Source organism: Epinephelus lanceolatus, chromosome 20 (genome assembly GCF_041903045.1).
Source record: "Epinephelus lanceolatus isolate andai-2023 chromosome 20, ASM4190304v1, whole genome shotgun sequence".
Classification (NCBI taxonomy): domain Eukaryota; kingdom Metazoa; phylum Chordata; class Actinopteri; order Perciformes; family Serranidae; genus Epinephelus; species Epinephelus lanceolatus.
The window spans coordinates 2,049,786-2,068,934 of NC_135753.1; the positions used below are offsets into that span (position 1 = coordinate 2,049,786).

At 39.9% G+C, this 19,149-nt stretch overlaps 1 protein-coding gene across 1 annotated transcript in view; it reads right to left on the reverse strand.

Annotated features, from left to right (window-relative positions):
- LOC117264878 (activin receptor type-2B-like) overlaps positions 1–19,149 on the reverse strand; it is a 128,296-nt gene that overhangs the window by 44,610 nt on the left and 64,537 nt on the right. The window lies entirely within an intron of this gene.

A 19,149-nucleotide genomic window follows, 5' to 3' on the forward strand; every position in this document is an offset into this window, starting at 1 on the left:
TGCGCTCTCAGTCTGGTGTCAGTGACACATGCTGCTCTGAGTCACGCATCTGTCTGCTTGCGCTGCAGTGAGCGCCGAGGATTTTAATTTTTAGTGTGAAAAATCCAAAGTTAAACACTACTTATCAGCAACCAGAAGTGTTTTTTTTCATTTGTGAATATTTTTATCTTAATTCTAGGGTTGCAAGAAACTACCTTTTCACCATAATTTTTAAGTTATTAACTTTTTTTTGGACTTTTTTTTTTTGCTCAGCTGTAAAAACACGTACCAAAACCGTGGCCCAAAAACTGAGGTATGGCCCAATGTCGTTAAACAAGACAATAAGAAAGTTACAATGTCCTCAAACGAGATAATAATTAAGTCCCACTGTCGTCAAACAAGACAATGATTAAGTCCCAATGTCCTAAAACAAGACAATAATAAAGTATCAATGTCCTCAAACAAGATAATAAAGTCCCGATGTCCTCAAACAAGATGATAATACAGTCCCAAAGTCCTCAATCCAGATGACAATAAAATCCCAATGACCTAAAATGAGTTGATAATAAAGTCACAGTGTCCTCAAACGAGACAACAATTAAGTCCCAATGTCCACAAACGAGTCAATAATTAAGTCCCAATGTACTCAAACGGCATAATAATTAAGTCCCAATGTCCTAAAACAAGACAATAATAAAGCAACAATGTCCTCCGACAAGATGATAATAAAGTCCAAAAGTCCTGATACGAGACAATAACGAAGTCCCAATGTCCTCAAAGGAAATGATCAATAAGTCCCGATGTCTTCAAATTAGACGAAAGTAAAGTCTCAATGTCCCAAAATGAGATGGCAATTAAGTTGCAGTGTCCCTAAGTAAGACAATAGGAAAGTCCCAATGTCCAGAAAAGAGTTGATAATAAAGTCCCAGTGTCCTCATGCTTGTACTTTATAATTAACTTTATCTTAGCTTGATATTGTTGCTAAAATAAGTCTAATTTGTATACCATATCAAATTACAACCATTATTAAGCATAAATAAACACGTTTATTTATTCATTATCCTTAACTGCTTATCCTGTTAAGGGTCGCATCGGGGCTGGAGCCTATCCCAGCTGACACTGGACGAGTGGTGGGGTACACCCTGGACAGGCTGCTTGACTATCACAGAGCTGACACATAGAGACGGGAGTGTATCTATGTTCCCCGGGTTCTATGTTCCCCATTTAACCCTGCAAAAAAGGTTCTATGTTCCCCGCTTACACAAAAAAGGTTCTATGTTTCCCAGGTTCTATGTTTCCCTCTTACTAAAAAAAGGTTCTATGTTCCCCGCTTATCCAAAAAAGGCAGGAAACATAGCAGTTGCATTAATATGTTGTTTTAACATCTCTAAACACATACAACGGAACATAATGGGGAGAAATTACAATCAGAAACTAACCCTTTGGGCGATCTATGGTGGGCAATCTGGGCAATTATATCCTTTATAGAAGGTTTTTTAATCCAGCCGTTAAATGCAGTGTTTCAGTCAGTGCAGATTTCTTCAAGTAGCCAAGACCAACTGGTAAGAAAAGAATAATTATCGTGGCCGAAATAAAGATAAATAAGCTGTTAAGTGCAGCGTTTTTTCGGGAACTCTGTTCGATAAATCCACCATGATATTTATTCGTTTTGTGATAAAAATAAATGCGTCTATGTTGTTGATCACAGATGTTGATATCAACTGTTCAGTTTCATGTTTCATACATGTTTCCCTGTACCCATAAGCAAAAGGGGAAACGCATTAACTGTACATAATTATTTATCTTTATTTCGGCCATGATCAATATTCTTTTGTTTATGAACACTGGTAGATAACTATCTTGCCACGAGTGGTCTTTGGCTGCTCCTGACGCTACCGTCATAAAAACGAGAGGAAGAAATCTGAGTATCTGATTTCTTACTTTTTTGCATGTTTTCCACACTTAAATGTTTCAGATCATCAAACAAATTTAAACATTAGTCAAAGATAACACAAGTAAACACAAAATGCAGTTTTTAAATGAAGGGTTTTATTAATGAGGAAGAAAAAAATCTAAAGCTACATGGCCCTGTGTGAAAAGTGTTTGCCCCCTAAACCTAATAACTGGTTGGGCCACCCTTAGCAGCAACCACTGCAATCGAGCGTTTGCAATAACTTGCAATGAGTCTTTTACAACACTGTGGAGGAATTTTGGTCCACTCATCTTTGCAGAATTGTTGTAATTCAGCCACATTGGAGGGTTTTCGAGCATGAACCGCCTTTTTAAGGTCATGCCACAGCATCTCAATAGGATTCAGGTCAGGACTTTGACTAGGCCACTCCAAAGTCTTCATTTTGTTTTTCTTCAGCCATTCAGAGGTGGACTTGCTGGTGTGTTTTGGATCATTGTCCTGCTGTAGAACCCAAGTTCGCTTCAGCTTGAGGTCACTAACAGATGGCCGGACATTCACCTTCAGGACTTTTTGGTAGACAGCAGAATTCATGCTTCCATTTATCACAGCAAGTCTTCCAGGTCCTGAAGCAGCAAAACAGCCCCAGACCATCACACTGCCACCACCATATTTTACTGTTGATATGTTCTTTTTCTGAAATGCGGTGTTACTTTTACGTCAGATGTAATGGGACACAGACCTTGCAAAAAGTTCAACTTTTGTCTCGTCAGTCCACAGAATATTTTCCCAAAAGTCTTGGGGATCATCAAGATGTTTTCTGGCAAAAATGAGACGAGCCTTAATGTTCTTTTTGCTTAGCAGTGGTTTTCGTCTTGTAACTCTGCCATGCAGGCCATTTTTGCCCAGTCTCTTTCTTATGGTGGAGTCATGAACACTGACCTTAACTGAGGCAAGTGATGCCTGCAGTTCTTTAGATGTTGTTGTGGGGTCTTTTGTCACCTCTTGGATGAGTCGTCGCTGCGCTCTTGGGGTAATTTTGGTCGGCCGGCCACTCCTGGGAAAGTTCACCACTGTTCCGTGTTTTCGCCATTTGTGGATAATGGCTCTCACTGTGGTTCGCTGGAATCCCAAAGCCTTAGAAATGGCTTTATAACCTTTTCCAGACTGATAGATTTCAATTACTTTTTTTCTCATTTGTTCCTGAATTTCTTTGGATCTCGGCATGATGTCTGTAGCTTTTGAGGATCTTTTGGTCTACCTCACTTTGTCAGGTAGGTCCTATTTAAGTGATTTCTAGATTGGGAACAGGTGTGCAGTAATCAGGCCTGGGTGTGGCTACAGAAATTGAACTCAGGTGTGATCAACCACAGTTATGTTTTAACAGGAGCTGGGGGGCAAACACTTTTTCACACAGGGCCATGTAGCTTTGGATTTTTTCCTTCCTCATTAATAAAACCCTTAATTTAAAAACTGCATTTTGTGTTTACTTGTGTTATCTTTGACTAATGTTTAAATTTGTTTGATGATCTGAAACATTTAAGTGTGGAAAACATGCAAAAAAGTACGAAATCAGGAAGGGGGCAAACACTTATATATATTATATATATATACATATATTCGCCATATATATATATTCGCCATATATAGCGAAAAAGATGAACGATAGCAAACAAAGACGAACTATAGAGAAAAAACGGTAAAAAACATGGAGAAAGAACTGCTCCAGAACTACTCCGAAACTGTCAGAAACAACACTAATACAATTATTTACAACACCAAGATGAAGATGTTATTTACAAAGAAAACACTCATAGCTGAGCAGATAAGCAAAAAAAATCTTTCAAATCTGGAAAGAAGCACCAAAATTTGAGTGTACCTCTTGGGTAATTCTTTTGAAAAATCCCATTAGTCACGTAAATTTCAAAATGGCCACCATTTTTAAAGATGGCCGCCATTTCAACCATCTTTTACGAAAGAACTTAATTTTCTGGGCCAATTTCAATGATTCTGGTGTCAAATTATAGGTTTTTAACTATGGAAAATTAAAAATTATACATCAGAAATCCTTTTTATATCTCTTTATGCCATTTACTCAGAATATTTTATTTAAGTAATGTACAAAATATGTATAAACACAACATTATTCCAGCAAAACGTTTATTAGAAATGTACGAGTGATGGGCAAAGCAGTTCTTTAGATGTTACTGAATCACTAGAGTCGGTTCATTAAAAAGATTCGTTCAAAAGATTCGTTCACCGAATCGTTCAGTGCTTGGCGGGAGGAGCCCTGACTGCGTACTGCATAGTAGTGATGTGCGGGCCGACCTGTAATCCGCGGGTCTCGTGGGTCGGGTTGGGTGGGGTCAAGAAATGTTCACTTTATTGGCGGGATGGGTGGGGTGGATCATTAAAGATTAAATATGTCGGATATAGCCTACTTGCTACCAAAACTGTTGTAGGGTTATGTAACTGCGTAACCTGAGACCTGACGTCACAAAAGCGCCAAGCAGCGGCCACAACAAACCAGAATCAATGAAGCAGTGAAGATGGAAGAAGAAGTGAGGGAAAGATTATGGTCGGGAGAGTACAGAGTTAAAAGAAAAGAAGACCAAGCTGCTAAATCTCATGTTTGGGACAATTCCTGTGAGGTAGTTAGTGCAGCAGACGACAGCAGCAGTGGCTACATGAAGTGCAATTCCTGTGATAAGCTATACAAGCATGAGAGCCACAAGACGGGTAAGTTATTAGCGGCGGGGGCGGGGTGGGGCAGCTTGTGAAAATAGATGCGGTTGTGCGGGCGGGATGGAGCGGGTCAAATTATTTCATAAATGCTGGACCCGCGGGTTGGAAATGACCCCGACCTGCGCATCACTACTGCGTAGTCCAACTCAGTCTCTCTCCGTTGCTGCTGCTGCGTCTGCCCTGCACTGGTGAGTCTCATTACTGGCCAGCCTAACGTTTTAAGTTTGTTTATCTGGAAACTAAGTCTGTTAAAACAATGGGGAGGTGTGCGATTGTGTTCATGTGGCTTGACTCCTGGCTACATTAGCTGTTAGCTTGGAGAAAACAGTGTATCGCTGAGAAGAAATGATTTGAATCACTCAGGAATCAAGGTTACGTCATTCACTGAGTGATTTGTTCACCGAGTGATTCGTCATGCAGTAAACAGTCCCTCCCTGCACCCTGGCTGCCTCGCGACTACCGAGTGATTCAGCATACACACGGACTGAATCCGCAGTTCCATTCCCGGCCTGCATGCTTGCTGCTGAGCTCCACTGAACTGAGAAATGAACGAATCAGTTCCGGAAGTGATTCAGTTCAGTATGTTCACTCAACAGATTCGTTCTTTTGAACGATTCGTTCGCGAACGACACAACACTAAAATGTACAAAAATGGTCAATTGATTTGCTCATGAGAAGCTGAATATGATCCTTTGCTTACTACTGTACATATCATTTGTACAGCATAGCATAACACATACAAAATGTAAAATGCAATTATGTGTAACCTGAACATTTTAGAATCAATGTACATTTTTCACATCAAATTCATCTGTAACGTCAATAACCTTAACATTCTAGACTTAACAGTTGTGTTAGAGTATATAATCAACTAAACTATGCTCTAACTAACCTATGAAACAGAGCCTAATCTTCACATCTGCAGCTACACAGCCAAGTTTTACTTATGGCATCCTGTAGGCAAGGAAAAATGAGACAGAACTACACTGAAAACATCTACCCTTATTTCAGGATGTTTCCTATCATTTAAATTATAAGAATCCCTCTATGACTAAGGGCCCTGAAAATATGACTTTAAAAAAGGGTTCTTGTGGCTCAACTTGCCCCAAGTTAGAGGTAAGCTGATCTGAGTCACTCATACACTTCAGACATTACTGATAACTGACATACACATTTAAGTTTAGTTTATTTAAATAAATTTGTTTTTTCTACTTTAAAGTCATGTGTGGTCTCCATATGTTGTCATACCTTTGAGCCAGGTCGTGACACACATGAACATAATATATATATAATAATTTATCTCTTTTATAAAAAGTAATCGATTCATTTTCCAAATAGTCTTATTTCTGCCTGTTTCCTGAAAGCTAACTTAACCCTCCTCCGCCTCATAGATATATACACATAGATGCCGCACCCTGGCTTGTGGGATGCGTCAATACCGCCGCCATCTTGCCTAGGTGCTCTGACCGGTTCAGACCCGTGTCAGACTCGGCAAAAATGCCACATTTTTGCTCTGCATTTGGGTGTACTAACGAGAGAAGTGTTAAAACCAAGCAGAAGGGAATAACATTCCACAGGTAAGAAGTTGTTTTACAATATTTTATTGTTACGAACATGTTTAATGAGATATATATCTCAAAAAGTGATCCTTCTTTTAAACTAACCTTAATCAAGTAAAGTAACTGTCTTGATCTGGTCCTAATGCCAAATTAAGCTAACGCTATGTCACACAATTTAAAGAAAAAAGGTTAACATTTATATAATATTACTCATAAAATTATGATGCTTTGTCAAACAGCTATGTCGGTGTATGTGTTATTCCAAATTGTCAACTATCTGTTTCATGGCACCAGCGTGACATAACGCAGTATAACGTTAGTAGTTAACTTGTGGCCTGAATTGTAACTACAAATTATGTGGAACTGCGTTCTTCTGACACACTTATTTTGTGTGTAGTTTCCCAAAAAACACATATAGGAGACGGGCATGGGTAGCAGCAGTGAGGAGAAAGGACTTTGTCCCGAGTGACTCCTCAGTCATCTGCAGCTGTCACTTCAGACCTGAGGACTTCGACAGGACTGGGCAGACTCCTAAAAATAATACTAGCTACTGTACACTGTATTTTTTGTAAATATGACCTAATAATGTAAACAGTTCTGTGTCCAGGCTCCCATGAGCACTGTGGTGTTATACATATGAGATTAAAGCAAAATTTTGTGTAAACATGCAGCTCTAAGTCATTTATTTTCACTTGTACAAAACCAACATTTGTTATCAGAATGTGTAACTACACTGCAGCTCGGCACAACCCTGCTGATACACTGTTTTTTGCACATTGTGTGAAATGTGAATAAACATTTATAGTCAAAATTAATAATTAAATGACATTGTGGTGGGTATTATACATTTAGTAAGAAAAAAAGAATATTTATTACATGGGGAAAGTTTAGTTTAAATGTGTTGTAGAACTATTACTGTTACTTTATCTACATAAGATCAAATAGTTTGGTATGAACAACTGCATTTTTTATTTAACCAAGTATCCTGTATCATAACTACATGTCTGACAATTGTAACAAACCAAACCGCATGAAAATCGGTTGAGAATTCAGCTATAATGATGATTTTAATCATAAATAATCTCTTGCCTCAATAGACATACATGCATTAGGCAGCGCGGCTCCACCTGGGCAAGATGGCGGCTGCGTTGACGTATCGCTCCAGAGATATTGGATGAAGGGAGATACCCGAAGGAAAGGAGGAGGTGCGGAGCCAAGATGGCGGCTTGAGCAACCACGCACAAGGACGCTGTGCACCAAACTTTATCCAGTTGCTTCAAAAGGAATTTCTTTGACTTATTTGTTTAACATAATGACGACTAGGACCCGGGGTGCTTATAGAGCGAGCTTTGCCGCCAGAGCTGGCGGAAAAAGAGACATTGCTTCGCTTAAAGTACTCGAGGCTGCGGGGCACGACTACACATTTGGAGCCGGCTGCACAGAGGAGCTCGAGGCTTTCCAGGAGGAATTCCCACCGCTGCCGGTAACACCATCTAAATCTCCAGCAATGAAGAAAAAGGCCAGCGAGGCTGTGGAGAGCACCTCGCTTAGCATGGACATGCTCAAACAGTTTGAAGAGGTAAAGAATCTGATTAACTTCAGATGCGACTCTATCGACTGTAAAATTATAGCCTACACCTGGAGGAAAAGTTGGAGCGCACCACTGTTGAGCTGAAGGCTGTGAGCGCGAAGGTGGCCCACGTTGAGCAGAGGGTCGCCCAGGTGGAGCAACCTGTCAAGCAGATCACCAAAAGGATGGATGAGCTGGAGACATACACGCGCCGATGGAACCTCAGGCTCGTTGGAGTTCCCGAGTCTGACTAGGAGGACGTCCGCAGTCGCGCCATCACCATCTGCCAGGAGGTGCTGCCTGACAAGAGGGACACGCTGGCAGAGCATGTGGACACCGTCCATCGCCTGGGCAGGAGGAGGCAACCTGCGGAGGATACCAACCCCAGAAGGATCATCATCCAGTTCATGTCGGGTCAGTAGAGACGCCGTGTGGAGAGCTGCAAAAACCTCTTCGTACCTCAGGGAGCACGGCTTCCAATTCAAAGAGGGCTTGTCGAAGGGGGACCGAGAGCGGAGAGAGAGGCTTTGGCCCGCGGTGGAGAGGGCGCGCGCCGATGGGAAAAAGGCCTTCTTTGCCGGGGCTCGAGCCATCATAGAGGGAGAAGGTGAGATTAAACTCCCTGAGTGACTATAACTATGCTAGGAAACACAGGCCCACTCTGACTGCTTTTATTGATCTATTTTGTTAAATGAAGAACTAATAATGGGCCAAATATGACTTGTGCGCTCAACCTTGACCTGTTTTTTGAGTTGATTTCTGTCATCGTCTGAGTCGCCTATTTCCTTTTGAAACAATCTGATAAGTAGTGTAAAGCAATGGTGCTGCAGGCGTCGTCGACCTGCTGCTTATTAGTTTAATTTAACGACACTATTTAGGCAGAAGGTTAAATATTCTTTTTTCTTTCTTTTTCTTTTCAATTTATTTATGGCTTTTTCTATCGTTTCATTGAATGCCAGGGGCTTAAGAAATGGGCTGAAACGTAAAGCTTTATTTTTATTTATTAAACAGCTAAAAGTTGATTTTGCTTTTCTGCAAGAATCACACTCCAACATTAAAGACACAGGCTTTTGGAAAGCACAGTGGGGCAGTGATATTTGGTTCTCACATGGGACTGAACACTCTGCAGGGGTATCTAACTTAAAGGGTCATTTTGAAGGGGAAACTTTGCAATCATTGTGCGACAAACATGGTCACTACATTTGTCTGGTTTGCAGAATAAGGGACATAGTTTTCATTTCGATTAATATTTATGGCTATAATTGCAGGTCAGATAATGATGAGTTTTTGGGCTCTTTGGACGCTAAACTTACCATTTTAACACAAAAATATTTCAGTGCACACCTGATAATTAGAGGGGACTTTAATATTGTTCTGAACAAATCTCTTGACAGATGGCCACCCGGTAAGCCCTCGCTTGCAAATTCTTCATTAAAAACGCTGATGAATAAATATGATCTTTATGATGTATGGAGGGAGAAATTCTCCAGGGACAGAGTTTACACTTGGAGTAACAAGGATGGCTCTAGACAATCAAGGCTCGACTATTGGCTTGTTTCTAACTCTCTAGATAAGGATTCCATCACAGTTGATCTTTTACCCACTCCGTTGACAGATCATAAGGCAGTTTTGCTTAATGTTAACCTGTCTCGAGACAATCTAAATGTAAAACACTTCTCCTATTGGAAAATGAACTGCTCCTTGTTAAAACATAATTCTGTGAAAACTGAATTGCAGAGATTGATTAAGCGGCATTGGGATCAAGCTCAGAAGGACAAAGTTTATGGCATAAACTGGGAATTGTTGAAATATGAAATAGGTAAATATATGAGGAAATATGGTAGCGACTTAGCTAAATCTAGAAGAAAAGAAGTAGGAAATATCACCTCTGAGATAACATCCCTAACCAGCGTTCCTCCAGATTCACTCTCTGCTAAAGATAGACTCAGATTGATTGAACTCCAAACGAAACTTGATGACTTGTATAAATGTAAGGCAGAGGGGGCTTTTGTTAGATCGAGGCAGAAGTGGCTGGAGGAAGGAGAGCAGATGACTTAATACTTTTTTAAACTGGAGAAATCTCGAGCCAAGCACAACTCCTTATCCGAGTTAAATATCAGCGGGTCCGTTATCAATGATATGGAAAAGATATCCGAGTTTTGTTATAATTACTTCTCCTCTCTTTACAAAACTAAATTTGATCATAATGCTATGTTGTTGTTCTTTAGTTATATAAATATACACTCTATTAGAACCATTACTCACGCTCAGAAGCTGATGTGTGATTCCCTAATCAGCCAGCAGGAGGTGCAAGACGCTATCTTAAACCTTAAAAACAATAGATCACCTGGGAATGACGGCGTCAGCTCTGAATTTTATAAAGAGTTTTCTGATCTGTTGGCATCATTTCTTTTTAAGGTTTTTTCTGAGAGTGTTGCAAGAACACAACTTCCTGCTACTATGACACAGGGGTTAATTAACTTAATACCCAAACCCAGAAAAGACGTGCTTCTTATTGACAACTGGAGACCCATAACTCTATTAAATAATGATTATAAGATATTTGCTTTAATTTTTGCAAAGCGATTTAAAGGAGTTCTGGACTCCATAATCGATGAAAATCAATCAGGATTCACGAGTAAAAGGCACATTGTTAATAACCTAAGACTTGTTTTGGATTTGATTGATTACTCAGATTTGATTGAAGATGATAGTTTTATCCTTTTCCTGGATTTTTACAAGGCTTTTGATACTGTTGAGCATCCGTTTATTTTCTATTGCCTTGAAAAACTTGGGTTTGGGGAATATTTTTGCAATGCAATGAAAACTCTTTATACAAATGGTAACAGCTCTGTAAAACTGACTGGTGGTACTACACAGAGGTTTTATCAGGAGAGAGGAATACGACAGGGGTGCCCTGTCTCTGTTTATTTGTTTTTAGTGGTGGCTCAAATGTTTTGTGTATATATAAAATCATGTAATTTGGAGGGCATCTCTATTGCTGGTAGGAAAATTTGCCTGAGTCAACTAGCAGATGATACTGCACTTTTTCTTAAAGACGCTTTACAAGTAAAGCCGGCTATTCGTTCAATCTTGGTTTTTTCTAAAGCATCAGGTTTATGCTTAAATTTAGGTAAGTGTGAATTATTTGCATTAAAAAACAATGATATAACTTCAATCGATGATATTTGTGTTAAAAGTAGGGTAAATTATTTAGGTATTACCATAACAAAAGAGCAGCAGGAGAGATGCTCTCTGAACCTTGAGCCCAGAATGAAAAAGGCTGAGAGCAGGTTTAATCAATGGCCGCAGAGAGATCTGTCTTTGAGGGGCCGTGTGCTCCTATCCAAGGCTGAGGGAATTTCACGGCTCTTTTATGCTGCCTCTTCTCTGGCTCTGGACAGTAAAACAATCAAAAAAATTGATCAAATGTTGTTTAACTTCTTGTGGAAGAATAGAATACATTACATCCGAAAATCTGTCGTAATCAATACCAGAAAGAATGGAGGGCTTGATTTTTTGGACTTTGGATCATTACACCATGTATTTAAGATTAATTGGTTAAAAAGTTTTTTTTAAAAATGATTCATCTTCATGGAACTTTATCCCCAAATTTGTTTTTAACCAAACTGGTGGACTTCCCTATTTGTTAGTGTGCAATTACCAGATTAATAAAATACCTCTAAAATTGTCAGAGTTCCATAAACAGGTCTTACTTGCATGGAAAATAATCTGCAAACACAATTTCTCCCCTCAGAAGTATTATCTATGGAACAACGGAGACATTTTACACAACAAAAAGAGCCTCTTCCTTAGAAACTGGTTTGAAAGAGATATTCATACAGTCGCTCAGTTGCTGAGTCCAGATGGCCTATTAATGTCCTATGTGGAGTTTATACAAAAGTTTGGTTTTCCAGTTACAGTAAAAGAATTTTACCAGGTAATTGATTCCATTCCTACAGGTGTTGTAAACTTGTACAGAGGCTCCTTTCAGCCGTGTACTGTCTCCGTTGTAAATCCGCTTAACACTGTCTGTGGCAAAGTCTGTTTTGGATCACACAAAAGCAACAATAGAGCCATTCAGGAACTTTTTATGAATGAAATCTCAACGAAACCTTATATCACCACCTACTGGGCTAAATTTAACATCAATATACCTTGGACCAAGGTTTGGTTGTTACCACACAAATATATGATCACTAACAAAGTCAAAGAAGTGTCTTATAAAATATTACATAAAATTTACCCAGTAAAGCATTTCATGCAGAAATTTAAGAATGATATTGATGTCAATTGTTCCTTTTGCTCGGTACAACCCGAAACAGTTAACCACATATTCTGGCATTGTAACTACACAAAAAGGTTATGGAAAGATACAGCAAAATGTATCTCTGATAAACTGTATATGAACTTTAATCTGCATTTTGAACATGTTATCTTTGGCGTTCATTCTGATACTACAGAAGACCTGGATAAGGCTTTTGTTATTAACCTGGTACTACTTTATGCAAAGTTCCACATCCACAGAGCTAAATTTGCTGGAGATAAACCCATTTTCTCTGTTTTCTACAAGTGTTTTGAATTATATTTACAGTCCCTCACCCCGCTAGGAAATAAGAAAGCCATAAAAACAAAAAACATTTGTGAAAAGTTTAATATTGGTAGGTAATTAGCTGTTATTATGTTGGTATTATTTTCACAGTTACTATTTATTTATTTATTTACTCACTTATTAATTAATTAATTAATTAATTTATTTATTTATTTATTTATTTTTTCTCTCTCTTCTTTCTTTCTCCAATGTTAAGAAAACGGTTACTCTTCCTGTCTCCTAAGTGGGCGTGGTTAGCTCTCCCTCCAATCAGGGCCTGTTCTCCCTCACCCCCCCCCCAATGAGGCTTGGTAGTATCTAGTTTTTACTTTGTATTAGTTATTGTGTGTGTAAATCGACGTTTGTATTGTGTGGTCACCTTTAGAGCGGTGTTATAAGTCAGTAAGTTTGTACAATGTATGTGTATTTTTTACTTCAGTGCGCATGACAAAATATGGCGCATTCATTTTATGTTTGGTGACTTTTTTAGTGTAGTGTTGGCTACCAAGGGGTGATTGTATGTATATCTTTGAACAATGTACCATGCCTTGTTTTTACTATATAGTCTGTGAAGCCAGAAGAAAGTAATCAATTAACTAAACTCCATAGCTGCCTTAAAGACATAAAAACTTGGATGAGCACCAATTTCCTGATGTTAAATTCAGACAAAACTGAAGTTATTGTTCTTGGCCCCAAACAACTCAGAGACTCTTTATCTGATGACATAGTTTCTCTAGATGGCATTGCTCTGGCCTCTACCACTACCGTAAGAAACCTCGGAGTAATATTTGATCAAGATTTGTCTTTTAATTCTCATTTAAAACAAACCTCACGGACTGCATTTTTTCCATCTGCATAATATAGCGAAAATTAGGCCTATCCTGACCCGAAAAGATGCAGAAAAATTGGTCCACGCTTTTGTTACCTCTAGGCTGGATTACTGTAACTCTCTATTATCAGGTAGCTCTAGTAAGTCCTTTAAAACTCTCCAGCTAATTCAGAATGCAGCAGCACGTGTACTAACTGGAACTAAGAAACAAGATCATATTTCTCCTGTTTTAGCTTCGCTGCACTGGCTCCCTGTAAAATCCAGAATTGAATTTAAAATCCTACTGTTAACTTATAAAGCTCTAAATGGTCAAGCTCCATCATATCTTAGAGAGCTCATAGTGCCATATTATCCCACCAGAACACTGCGCTCTGAGAACGCAGGGTTACTCGTGGTCCCTAAAGTCTCCAAAAGTAGATCAGGAGCCAGAGCCTTCAGCTATCAGGCTCCTCTCCTGTGGAATCATCTTCCTGTTACGGTCCGGGAGGCAGACACCATCTCCACCTTTAAGACTAGACTTAAGACTTTCCTCTTTGATAAAGCTTATAGTTTGGGCTGGCTCAGGCTTGCCCTGTACCAGCCCCTAGTTAGGCTGACTTAGGCCTAGTCTGCCGGATAATACTATAATACACCAGGCACCTAATACACCAGGCACCTTCTCTCCTTCTCTCTCTCTCTCTCTCTCTCTCTCTCTCTCTCGTATTCTATTACTGCATCTTGCTAACTCGGCTATTCTGGATGTCACTAACTCGGCTTCTTCTCCGGAGCCTTTGTGCTCCACTGTCTCTCAGATTAACTCATATCGCAGCGGTGCCTGGACAGCGTGACGTGTGTGGTTGCAGGGCTTGACGCTAACTTTTTTCCCAAGGAGCACATGTGCTCCTAAATTGAAAAAGTAAGGAGCGCACAAAGAACTTTAGGGGCACAATGTAAATTGATCAAATGTGTTTTCCGTAATAAACGTGAAGCAAATAGACATTTACAAGCAAAATTATTTAATGAATTTGTATACAAAATGTACAGAAAGGTAAAATCAAGTTTTGAAAAAATATTGCGATTTAATTTTGTCTTTAATGTTATTATCTTATATATATCTTTGCAATATGATTATCTTATAGCCTATAATGTTCAGTGTTTCCTCATCCCTCAATTGGGACCCATGGTACAATACCAGTGAAAGTATCATGGTTCTGAGGCAGATGTGCCTTTTGTCATTTAGAAAAAGATAAGTCACTTTTCTATAATACATCACTGATATTTCAATGGAATAAATTACTTATTTATTACTTATTCATACTTCAAAAACAGCATCAATAAGTGATTAACATAGGGTGGATCAAATAAAATAAATAAATAAATGAAATAAAAATCAACTAGCCACCCTCCTCCCCTGACAGTCCCTTCATAAGTAACGAACAGTCCCTAAAGTTTCTCCTCTGATACGACACATACTGTGTGCCCCCATGGCTCAGCTGTTCAGGTTCTTTTGGGCAGTCATGACAACAAGTTATTCACCTGGAGCCGGACTTCTTCGCCGGTAAGCCGTTATAATGCGCCGTATTTGACAGGAATACGTATTCCTGTCCGTGTCTGTGACCCCCGTTCAACCCACAACCGGCGGGATTCGCCGTTATTGTTTATCGCCTCACTGCCGACATTTTACTCCATCCGTCACCGCACGCTGTTTGATTGCCTTATCAAAACACGCCGCTGTTATTCGGCCTTGCTTTTCACTTATTCCACCGAATACCGAACGTGTTTTTTTTTTTTTTTCCAATATTCGGCCGAATATATTCGGTGCATCCCTAAATAGGAGCCTTCCCCCACTCCCCACTCCCCTCACCGCTGTTCTCCTCACTATACTGGCTGCTGCGCTGTGCAAGTGCACAGATGTCTCAGAGTGGTGGTGTACTTGCAAATGTTTTGAAGGAGCAGCAGCGACGGCAATAATAACGAATGTAGCGGAAACACTGATGTTATTACTATCCTAAAACATTCTCCAGGTCCTCTGAAACTCTGCAGGACTTATTTCCACCCTACCCAGCAGCGGTACCGTGGCGAACGGTCCCTAACTGCGGGGAGAACGGAGCAGGCCTCCCCGGAGGTCCGCCGCTTTTCCCGGTCCGTCTCCTCCACAATTTGACTTATTTCCACGCTGTCGACAGTGGAACTATAGGCCTATTCACTGTGCCGACAGTGGCTTGGAAAACCGGCCATAACGCCAGGGCCTGCCCTGCCTGCGAAGCGCAGCGCACCGAAATTTTCCCGCGAGCCAGAGCACTTCCGTTCACATCAGACGCGCATTTCTCCACGCTGGTCGACAAGCGGTTCTGCTCCCAGCTGTTGTCTTCGTCACATTTGGGGCTGTTTTTCCATCATGGGTAACTACCCAGCTTGACACATTAGCTCGCGGCTCGCGCAGAAAATAGACCAGACGCCGAAATGATCGCTGCAGGGCCGGCGGCGGAGCTGCGCGGTGCGGCCGGTGTGGATGACACAATCGGATAACATGGGCGCCGAAAGGAAACTGGCTTCACTTCTGGCTTCGCTTCGAGGTTATTCGCGGCGCTTCCGCGGGCGGTGTGGTTCTTAACCGTGTCACATGGGGAAGAGGGAAGAGGGACGGCGGCTGGAGTTCCTCCAACATTTGCGGTTAGATTATCATATTTTTTTATTGACAAAAATATAGGCTGCTTCGGCTGATTTTTTTTATGCGCACACGTGCCCCTAAATATTTTTTACAGTTCGCACACACCTATTTTTAGTCGCAAATGCGAGTGAAACGCTCGCACTGTCGAGCCCTGGGTTGTGCTGCTGCCATCATTAGTCATTAGTCATACTTCTACTGTTATTATACACATATGACTATTGTCACACATGTATACTGCCAGATATTAATACATACTTTCAACATATTGTACCACAGTAGCCAGAACTATAACTATAATATTATTACTTTCAATAATGTTGTTGTAAGCTACTGTCATTACCTGCATCTCTCTCTCTCTCTCTCTCTCTCTCTCTCTCTCTCTCTCTCTCTCTCTCTCTCTCTCTCTCTCTCTCTCTGTCGCATTGTGTCATACGGATTACTGTTAATTTATTATGCTGATCTGTTGTGTACGACATCTGTTGCACATCTGTCCGTCCTGGAAGAGGGATCCCTCCTCAGTTGCTCTTCCTGAGGTTTCTACCGTTTTTTTCCCCGTTAAAGGGTTTTTTTGGGGAGTTTTTCCTTATCCGCTGCGAGGGTCATAAGGACAGAGGGATGTCTTATGCTGTAAAGCCCTGTGAGGCAAATTGTGATTTGTGATATTGGGCTTTATAAATAAAATTGATTGATTGATTGATTGATTGAACGAACAAGCTGAATATTTTTCTCCACTGTTTTCAGTTTGTCTTGTAGTGAGGAGCAGCCATCCTCAAGTGAGAGACCTGGGAGAGGGAGAGGCAGAAGACACACTCAGGGCTATAGAGCCATTGTCCCCAAACGTGCCCCTGGGGTCCAGCCCCCCCTCAATATGGGAAACCCACCCCCAGGTGAAATTTTTGCACACTGTTTGGATGCTGCCATTTTCAAACTCCTGTGTCAAAACACCAACAAGAATGCAGCAGCAAACCTGAAAAAAGGGAGGAAGTTCCTCTGGACTGAAACAAAGAACACCTATATATAGTTTTCATTTTGGTCTGTTTTTGCACATTGAGAGACAAAGACTCAAAAAATTTCATTGTAAATATGTTTTATACTGTTCTAAAAAGAACACCTATATATAGTTTTCATTTTATTCTGTTTTTGCACATTGAGAGACAAAGACTCAAAAAATTTCATTGTGAATATGCTTTATACTGTTCTAAAAAGAACACCTATCTATAGTTTTCATTTTGGTCTGTTTTTGCACATTGAGAGACAAAGACTCAATAAATTTCATTGTAAATATGTTACTGTTCTAAAAAGAACACCTATATATAGTTTTCATTTTGGTCTGTTTTTGCACATTGAGAGACAGACTCAAAAATTGTGAATATGTTTTATACTGTTCTAAAAAAAATGCCTGTATATAAGTTTTCATTTTGTTCTGTTTTTGCACATTGAGAGACAAATACTCAAAAAACTTTATTGTAAATGTGTTTTATACTGTTATAACATCAAATTTATTATGCAAAATCTATTGTTCATGTACAATTGCAGTGTTTTTTCCTCACAAAATCTTTAAAACCAAATTCCGTTTTTTGTTTTTTCTTCATTTAAAACTGTTATTACACTGTTATTACATGCAGTAAATTGTAAATAACTGTCAGATATTGAAAGTTCAAAGTGTTCTGGAAAAACAGGCAAAATCACTTCCTCACAGAACATTTTCAGGCCCTTTTATAGTTAAAATAAGCAAAAAAGTCCAGGCGGACATTTTGAGGCTTAGATGTTACAACATGAAACCAACCAAATAAAGTTTAATATTTAGAATATTTTAATGTTTGCCACTGGTGAAACAATTTTAAATTAGGGTACTCATCCAAATTAAAAGGACAACCAGTGTAGTTTTGAGGAGCAAACAAAAAATGATGAAAGAAAAAAAGAAAATCCCAATAAATGCTAATGTTATGTTAAATGTTATAACAAATCTACAATGTTTAACATGTGATAAACCAAACCAGTTGTGTAATACTACATTAAAATGCCATTTCATACTTCAGAGACTTAACTTCAGTGCCTTAAGGAAGGTCAAGTTCAACCACTGGCTCAATTTACCCCACAGCGATTGACTCACTTTGCCCCATAGCCACCTATTTGGCTAGCTTGGCAATTCAGGCTAGTGTTTAGCCAAATGATTCACATAATTTTATAAGTTGGCAAATCACCAACATCAGTGTTTCCCCTACCCTTTCTAGTTAATGTAAAGTGTATTTACTATGCTGCTGTAATGTCAGTAAACAGTTGTTTCAGTAGTTAGCTGGTACGGAAATTAGCCTTGCTAAGTAGCAAACTGGCTAGCCTAGCTAGCTTGTGCTGAATTAAGGTGCTCACAGACTCCGGCGTACTATAAGCGGAGCGGACTCCGCAAGGAATGTCTGCAGTCATTCGGGCTTCCATAGTTGATCGCACTTCCGTGTTGTGTTTTCCTGTAAAAAATGTCTGTGAAACACTACATTACCCACAATTCTTGCGCATTGTTTACACTCTTCTGTCATGGCGTCCTACACTGACAACGAGGAAGAGGAGCTGCTCTGCCTGCTGGCTCTGCAAGCAAATAAACCGAAGAGACGGTGGTATGTACGGCCACTAAATGCCACAAGAGACCAGGAAGGGGAGTTTGCCATGTTGGTGAGGGATATGTGAAGTCTTGACGAACATAAACACTGGCAGCAAATACAAAATGCAGATCGGTGTCACATTTATTGGAGGTTGATGTGAAAAATACATGCCAAGCAGTCTTTTGTGTGACACTGGTGCGCGGAGCGGAGTCCGTGCGGTTGTAAAATCTGAGTTTCGCACGCCCAGGGCTTGCGGACGTCCGCCTTTAGTCCAGGCGGGCCTCCGCGGAGTCCGCTCTGCGTACGTTCTGCCCGAGTATGTTTGCGCCTATACTGTGAACACACAGTAAACGTGGTTTCAGTGTGATATTACAGTATAGCAGTACAGTAATAAGAGCTTAAATACATCTCTAACATGTTTTCACTTGTTTCAAGCAAATAAAAAGTGTTTTTTTTTTCTACTTATTCCAAGTGAAAATTTGCTTGAAACAAGTGAAAATTGTCTAAAAACAAGTTACTTTTTTCGGGGATGAGTCTTATTTTAAGTGTAATGAGATTTGTTTTGACTAGAAATGAGACATTTTGACTAGAAATAAGACAAATATTCTTGGTAAGATTTTGAGTTTTTGCAGTGAAGTACTGATATTTCTGAGTGTTAGTGAAATGTTAAGTTAAGTGCTGGTTTTCCTGAGTGTCTGCGAACGCGTCTCATGAGTGAGA